This window comes from Triticum aestivum, chromosome 7B (genome assembly GCF_018294505.1).
Source record: "Triticum aestivum cultivar Chinese Spring chromosome 7B, IWGSC CS RefSeq v2.1, whole genome shotgun sequence".
NCBI classification, from domain to species: Eukaryota; Viridiplantae; Streptophyta; class Magnoliopsida; order Poales; family Poaceae; genus Triticum; species Triticum aestivum.
This window is the reverse complement of record NC_057813.1, coordinates 144,284,531-144,292,918: the sequence shown is the minus strand read 5'-3', so window position 1 is coordinate 144,292,918 and position 8,388 is coordinate 144,284,531.

Sequence of the window (8,388 nt, the reverse complement as noted above, 5' to 3'; positions counted from 1 at the left end):
CAGCATCGATCGGCTTCAGTTAGCAGCAGTAGTGAAGGAATCGCTCCATCGGGTTCAGTTAATAGCCATTGATCGATCGCTCGGGTTCAGTAATGCGTAGCGTGCAGTGCAATCGCTCGGGTTCAGTTAGAGCGCAACGCCTCGCTCAGGTTCAGTTAGAGCCAACGCCTCGCACCCACGTCCGTACCTGTACGAGAGAAATGTGCATCGCTCTCCCACCGTAACCGGCAACTCCCCGAAATTTTCCTCCCCCTCGCTTCTACCATGGTTTTTTTTCCGTCATGGACGGCCCAAAGAATGTCATGCAGCTGCGTCTCCGGCCCGCCCTGGACAAAAAGCCCATTTTCTGTCATGATTTTTTGTCATAGAAGTAGGAGCCCACCACATCTATGATGATACCGGGTTTTGTCACAATTATCTTCATAGAAGTGTCATATGTATGACAGAATTTTTTTTCGTTCGGCCCAAAATGTAACGGATGTGTCTTTTTTGTAGTGTGGGTGGGCAACGAATTCCGTCGTCGTCTGCTTCCCACTCAAGCCGGACATAGTTCGGCCCAGAGTCTCCTGACAATGAGAGAGACTTCAATAAGTTTAGCATGTCGCCAAAGGGCGAGTGCTGAAAGACGTCCGTCGTGGTGAACTCCATCACCGGAGCCCAACCAGGTTCGGCGGGCTCATGGACGCGCGGAGTGGAACCTACAACCGGATATGAATCCGGGGGTCCAGAGTCACAGGCTCCCTCAGAAGTGAGGCCTGTGTTCGGCTCCATCGCCGATGAGGGTATGGACTGTGGGGCGGGGTCCAACCCTCCGTCCTTAGGCAACGCAACCTGCCCCGGATTTAGATCCGGGGCTTCTGCCGGGGTGATATCCCGAGCACCGTCTGACAACAGGTCTAAGCCGTGCTCATCGTGCTTGTTCGGTGCTCCAGGTGCTGGCCCGAGTCGGTCGAAGATCAAGTCTCCGCGAATATCCGCTGTGTAGTTCAAGTTTCCGAACCCGACCTGGTGGCCGGGAGCATAGCTATCGATCTGCTCCAGGTGGCCAAGCAAATTGGCCCGCAGTGCGAAGCCACCGAACACGAAGATCTTTCCGAGGAGGAAAGTCTCACCCTGGACAACGTCGTTGATGATTATTGAAGGAGCCATCGAGCCTGACAGCGACAACACAGAGGAACTCTCAATGAAAGCACCAATGTCGGTCTCAAAACCGGCGTATCTCGGGTAGGGGGTCCCGATCTGTGCGTCAAGGCTGATGGTTACAGGAAGCAAGGGACACAGATGTTTACCCAGGTTCGGGACCTCTCGATGGAGGTAAAACCCTACTTCCTGCTTGATTAATATTGATGATATGGGTAGTACAAGAGTAGATCTACCACGAGATCGTAGAGGCTAAACCCTAAGAGCTAGCCTATGATGGTATGCTTGTAATTGTGATCGGCCTTCTAAGGACCAACCTCTCCGGTTTATATAGACACCGGAGAGGGCTAGGGTTTACATGGAGTCAATTACAAGAAAGGAAACACAATATCCGGATCGCCAAGCTTGCCTTCCACACCAAGGAGAGTCCCATCCGGACACGGGCCGAAGTCTTGAATCTTGTATCTTCACGCTTCAATTGTCTGGACGTTGCACACAGTCCGGCTGTCCGGATACCCCCTTATCCAGGACTCCCTCAACCGGGCTAGGGAGAGATAGTTTTGGAGGCACTTCAAGGCAAAACCCCCGATGCCGGGCTCATGGGGGGGGGGGAGATCCCCATGGATTCTGATGAAGGGGGTCGCAGCAAGCTTGGCCCCCAGCCGGATACTGCGTCGGAACCTCCAGTGGTTCTGGATTCAAGCAGGCAGCCCCTCGCCAAGGGGGGCGGGCCGCCTGTGCTGATGACCTCTGTCCATCCAGAGGCATCGGATAACTTGGTGGAAGCGCTTTAGAGTGCTTCCCTCGATGAAGGACACCGTACTCTTATGAGTACGGCGATTGCGAAGGTTCAGTCCGCCAAAAGCGGATTGACCGAAGCCTGCGCCAGCCTCCTGACAGGCTTTGAGGTAAGTAATTCAATTATGAGAAAGTATCACAGTGTAGACAGTAGCCCCTGATGCTCTGTTTGGTGTTCAGAAAGAAAGGCCGAACAGAGGATCAAATATTATTCCTAGGAGTCAAATCATATTATGTCTATGTGAATAAGCAGGCATCGCTGCTGGCTGCCACCGCCACTACAGAGGTCTCCGGACCGAGGCAGAACCTGGGGCGGGCCGAAGAAGAGCTCAGCCTCGTGCAGAGGCAGCTTGAGGAGAACAAAGGTAAGTGATACCCCATATGAATGTTATGTAAAGGACAAAAAAATCATTGATGCTAATAGAAGCATGATGAATTTTAATAGGGGCCACGACCGAAGTGGCGGCCCTTAAGAAGGCGCTGTCCGAGGCCAAAGACAAAGCAGCCAGGGAGCGCATCGAGCGCGAAAAACAAAAGGCTCGGGTTGATGAGGTCCAGCAAGAGCTCCAGGATTTCATAAAAAAATTCGAGTCCTTGGAGGGTGACTTTAAGATGCAAGAGTCGGAGCTTGCGAAGGCCCATAAGAGTGTGGAAGACGCCGAGGTCGAAGCCTAGAAGGCCCTCCAGGTGATTGATGCAGCCAAGAAGATAGCGGCAGGTAAGGCTTTCATTATGCAAAGCAAGCATGTGAAGGAGACTTTCCTTTTACTTACCCAAATTCGGAGCTCTCCAGGAGCATTCGCAGATCTGCCGCACAGCATCTCTGATGCCGCCGAGTTCTACCGAGCTGAGGAAGGGAGCTCGATGGATAAGCTATTTTGGTCCCAGTATATTGAGACCGAACATCCGATGCCCTTGAGCGACCAGCTGAAGCAACTGGTCGAACTTCACAAGGCGGCCGAACTGGCCATGAAGGACCTCATAGTCCGGCTATGGCCTGGCGAGCCCCTGCCCAGCAGCTACTTCGGGCTTGTCAAGCGGATGGTGAATGCCTGTCCGTGGCTTGAAGTCATTAAGTGGTCTGTCTGCATTGAAGGTGCACGCATGGCCTTGGCTCGTGCAAAAGTGCACTGGGCGAAGATGGATGCCGAGAAGCTGGTGACATAGGGGCCGCCGAAGAGCAAGGAGCATCGCCACCCCGAATAGTACTATGACAATGTCATTAAGGGTGCCCGCCTTGTGGCGGATGAATGTGCTAAGGATGTAATATTTGAATGAATGTACTCCTATCATCCTGTAATATGAAAACGAGTTTATGTGCGCTATATGGCACTTGTTAATTTAAAATATTACCTTCTGTGCGGCCGTTTATAAAATCTTGAGAGTTGGCCAGTCGTCGGCTTCTGCCCCCATGTAACTAGTACTGGGGTGTTCGGGATAAATATAAACACTCTTTATCCAAACTTTTGGTCCTTTTAAGGAGGTGTTTAATGCAGCGAACAAGCAATCAGACTATACAGCTTTATCACTCTCACTTGGCCATAGAAGTCTACAATTTTAAGTTTTGGCGAAGCTCCTAGTATCTGGAAGGCTGGACTCGGGGCGCTATACACGCCTAAATTGGACGAGGCCGATTCCTCACCTGAAGCGGAAAAAAATCTTTAAGCATTTGAGACCTCTCGAACAGCGACCAGCTCTTGCCTCATCATGACAGTCAGTTTTTGGCTTTCTCTACTGAGGTGTTCGTTCGGAAGAACTGGGACACAATTGCAGTAGTTCTCCCTGCACTACCTTAGCCGATATAGTGGAACATAAGGTACCAAAACATAGGAGCCGGGCAAACCCAACTATTGACCCAAGACATGATTCGAAGCTGATGCATATCATGTTATAAGTTCGGGGTGCCGCACTGTCGAAAGTGTTCGGACTTTTCTCGCCATGTTATGGGGTACACTGAGGCCCCTAGCGAACTAAACGTACCGAAGTCTACGGGTGCGGTTTGTCGTAAATAAGCTGCCAAGGAAAAACATAAAGAAAGTGTAATAATAAGCTGACGCTGTGTATTTTCCCATTGTTATTTAAATAATACATCAAAGCGTATGTGTACAAGTAGTGCAATAAGCAAAATGGGACTATTTGATATGTCCTAGCCAAGGGTAAGCTGCACGTGGGTATGTAAAACAAGTATAACGATCATTATCAGAGACCACCTAAGTATTCCCTTATACGCCCCAGCTTCTTGTCTTCTTGGGTTTTACTTCCGGTGATGAGTCCGATAATCCGGATACCTGAAACGGCTTCCAGAAAGTAGGGTCCTGAAAGAAAGAAAATGATGATGGAATACGGGTCCTGGGGCTGTTGAGCCACTTCGTGGACCGCATCGTGGCCGTGCCTTTGCCCATGCCCATGGTATTTTGAGTGCGTAATTATGTATGCACGACACATATTTCGCAGCTTGGTTGGGACTAGGACGGAGGCCGAATTGCTAGTTGAGCTCTGTGCGTGCCGGACGATCCTGTTGCAGGGTACTCCAGACTCGCTTGGCGGTGTCCGGGGGATTTATCGCCGGATTGGCGGTCTGCCTAAGAAGGCTGCTTTGGACTTCTGCTGCGAGGGCTGCAGTGTGCTCCTCCGTACGGAGCGAGCGTTCTGTGTTTCCATTGACTGTTATAACCCTGCGAGGTCCTGGCATCTTGAGCTTGATGTATGCATAGTGCGGTACCGCATTGAATTGAGCAAATGCGGTTCGTCCTAGTAGGGCATGATAACCACTACGAAAGGGGACGATATCGAAGATTAACTCCTCGCTTCGGAAATTTTCCGGAGATCCGAAGACCACTTCTAGTGTGATTGAGCCCGTGCAACAGGCCTCCACACCTGGTATGACACACTTGAAGGTGGTTTTTGTGGGCTTGATCCTTCAGGGACCGATGCCCATTTTGCGCACTGTATCCTGATAGAGCAGGTTCACGTTGCTGCCACCGTCCATGAGGACTCGTGTAAGCTGGAATTCGTTGATGATGGGGTCAAGGACCAATGCGGCCTGTAGGACCTTGAGAAGAGGTGTCTAGAGGGGGGGGGTGATTAGACACTAAGCACCAAAGTTGCAGTTTTTTAAGTTCTTAAAGTTGAGGTCGAGTTTAGGCACAAGTTTAACACTCACAGTACATATCAAGCAAGCATGCAAAGAGTATATGAGCAGCGGAAAGTTAAGCATGCAACTTGCAAGAATGTAAGGGAAGGGTTTTGGAGGATTCAAACGCAATTGGAGACACGGATGTTTTTCGCGTGGTTCCAATAGGTGGTGCTATCGTACATCCACGTTGATGGAGACTTCAACCCACGAAGGGTAACGGTTGCGCGAGTCCACAGAGGGCTCCACCCACGAAGGATCCATGAAGAAGCAACCTTGTCTATCCCACCATGGCCGTCGCCCACGAAGGACTTGCCTCACTAGCGGTAGATCTTCATGAAGTAGGCGATCTTCTTGCCCTTACAAACTCCTTGGTTCAACTCCACAATCTTGTCGGAGGCTCCCAAGTGACACCTAGCCAATCTAGGAGACACCACTCTCCAAGAAGTAACAAATGGTGCGTTGACGATGAACTCCTTGCTCTTGTGCTTCAAATGATAGTCTCCCCAACACTCAACTCTGTCTCATAGGTTTTGGATCTGGTGGAAAGAAGATTTGAGTGGAAAGCAACTTGGGGAAGGCTAGAGATCAAGATTCATATGGTAGGAATGGAATATCTTGGCCTCAACACATGAGTAGGTAGTTCTCTCTCAAAAATGGTAAGTTGGAAGTGTAGGTTCAGTCTGATGGCTCTCTCCACGAATGAAGATGAGGTGGGGGGTATATATAGCCTCCACACAAAATCTAACCGTTACACACAATTTACCAAACTCGGTGGGACCGATTCAACAGACTCGGTCAGACCGATTTAGTAAACCTAGTGACCGTTAGGATTTTCGGTCGGACCGATGTGCAACTCGGTAGGACCGATATGATTAGGGTTAGGGCATAACGTAATCTCGGTGGGACCGATTACACAAACTTGGTGAGACCGATTTTGGTAATTAGCTAACCAGAGAGTTTGTCAGGCAAACTCGATATGACCGATTACACAAACTCGGTGGGACCGATTTTGGTAATGAGTCAACCAGGAAGTTTGCATTGTAATCTCGGCAGTACTGATTTCTCAAACTCGGTGATACCGACTTTGATAATGGACATACACAGAGAGATTACAATCCCATCTCGGTGAGACCGAGATCCCTATCGGTGAGACCGATTTGCCTAGGGTTTGTGGCTGTGGCTATGTCATCTGAACTCGGTGGCACCGGATAGAAAGAATCAGTGGGGCCGAGTTTGACTTTAGGTATAGGACATATGTGTGGAAATGGGAAAGTAGTTGATGGTTTTGGAGCATATCACTAAGCACTGTGGAGCAAGAAACTCATTAAGCAACACCTCATCCCTCCTTGATAGTATTGGCTTTTCCTATAGACTCAATGTGATCTTGGATCACTAAAATGTAAAATGAAGAGTCTTGAGCTTGAAGCTTGAGCCAATCCTTTGTCCTTAGCATCTTGAAGGAGTTCCCACACCCTTTAGTCCATGCCACTCCAATGTTCAACTTATCTGAAACATACTAGATAAAAGTGTTAGTCCAACAAGAGATATATTGACATTAATTACCAAAACCACCTAGGGAGCACTTGTGCTTTCAATCTCCCCCTTTTTGGTAATTGATGACAACATACATCAAAGCTTTATATAAAGATATAAAGAATAGCAAGTAAAGCTTTGGAAAGACATGCGACAAGCATAGGCTCCCCCTACATGTATGCAATCATGTGAATATAGAATATAGAAGCATGTGAGAGCATAACCATGATAGAGCAGGCAATGTGTTACATGTATCTTGGCCATATGCATCAGAGCAAAGAATATTAAAGAAAATACCTTCAAGCTCATGAGTCCTCCTTGCAAACAGTATGTACATTAGCAAGAATTCCTCATACACATGATTGTGATGCATATACTTACCTTGTAGTCTTGAGTTGGTTTAGGATGGAATGAACTTGCGTAAACAAGGTTAGATAACACAGGTACATCTACTAGCCAGAGCAAACAGAAGAAACATCAAGAATACCAAGACTAGGATGACATGTAGAGAATGAGTACTAAGTACCACATTGGATTACACATGTCCCCAAGAATAAAGATATGCAATGAATTTAAATGATTTCTTTCCCTTAGATGCCTTGCTCCCCCTGAATCTAGAATGGGATACTGGGAGAAGATAGGGAACAGAAAATTAGAGCTGAAAGATATAAATGAACACAGCTAATGCAAGTTAATGCAAATAAGCACATATGGACATGTCTTTCCCCTCAGTAAGACATGTGGCATCTCTCCTCTTGAACACCAAGCATCTGGGATCCTTGAGAAATACTTTCTACTTGAGTATTCTCTCCCCTGGAGATCTCTTTCTCCCCCTGAGGAGGTGATACTTTCTCTCTCTGATGTGATCTCTTTAAGTGATAAGCTTTGATGTGATCTCTCTCTCCCCCTTTGACATCAATTTCCAAGAAGGGTCTTCTGGAATCTATCGTGAATGGGTTTGGTCCTTGAGTCCCAGCACAAAGCAATGTTAAAAATGTGATGCTTGTAGAGGACAAGATTCATTGAGTGGAGCTGGATCAGAAGAAACACGGAATAAGTGGCAAACTGTTTTTCCTGCTGTGAAATCGGTGGCACCGAGTGGTTTGCTTCGGTTGTACCAAAAGGATTCAGTTGGACCGAAAGCATCAAGTTGGTGAAACCGAGTTCATCGCAGAGAAAACACTTGTCACCTCAGCTCACTAGACTAGTAAGATCTGACAAAGATTTGCAAGGAATTTACTGAATGATATGCAATGAATTGGATGCAGAGAATGCAGAGCAAACAGAAAGACATCTAGATGAAGTTATTTTTTTTGAAAGGGGAAACAAATATGCATGAGACAAATGCAAAAACACAGAAAAGAACACAAGAGAACTTCATCTAGAGATGGTCAGCAACAAAGTCACCTATGTTAGAGTATATTGACTTAGGAGTCAAGTGAGATCACTTGATCATAGGTCATACTCATCGTTTAAGCTCAAAATGGGGTTGCCATTTTTCGTTTAAGCATCTTGATGTATTCACATCTTGTCGAGTCGCTTTAGCTCATGACTTGGAGTAAAGCTTCTCTAAGATGGAATAACATACCTTGGTTGGTGGTGTTGTCCATGTAGTTGAACTTGTGTGGGTTGCTCAAGGTTGATGTGGCTCATCAAGAGTTGGGAGCACCACTTGGAATTTGAGTCCAGCTACCTACATGGCTTAGTTCTTGCAAGGAAGAGCACTTGTGTATCCAAGGATGACAATCATGAAGCTCAAATAGAATTTGTCAAAGGATATG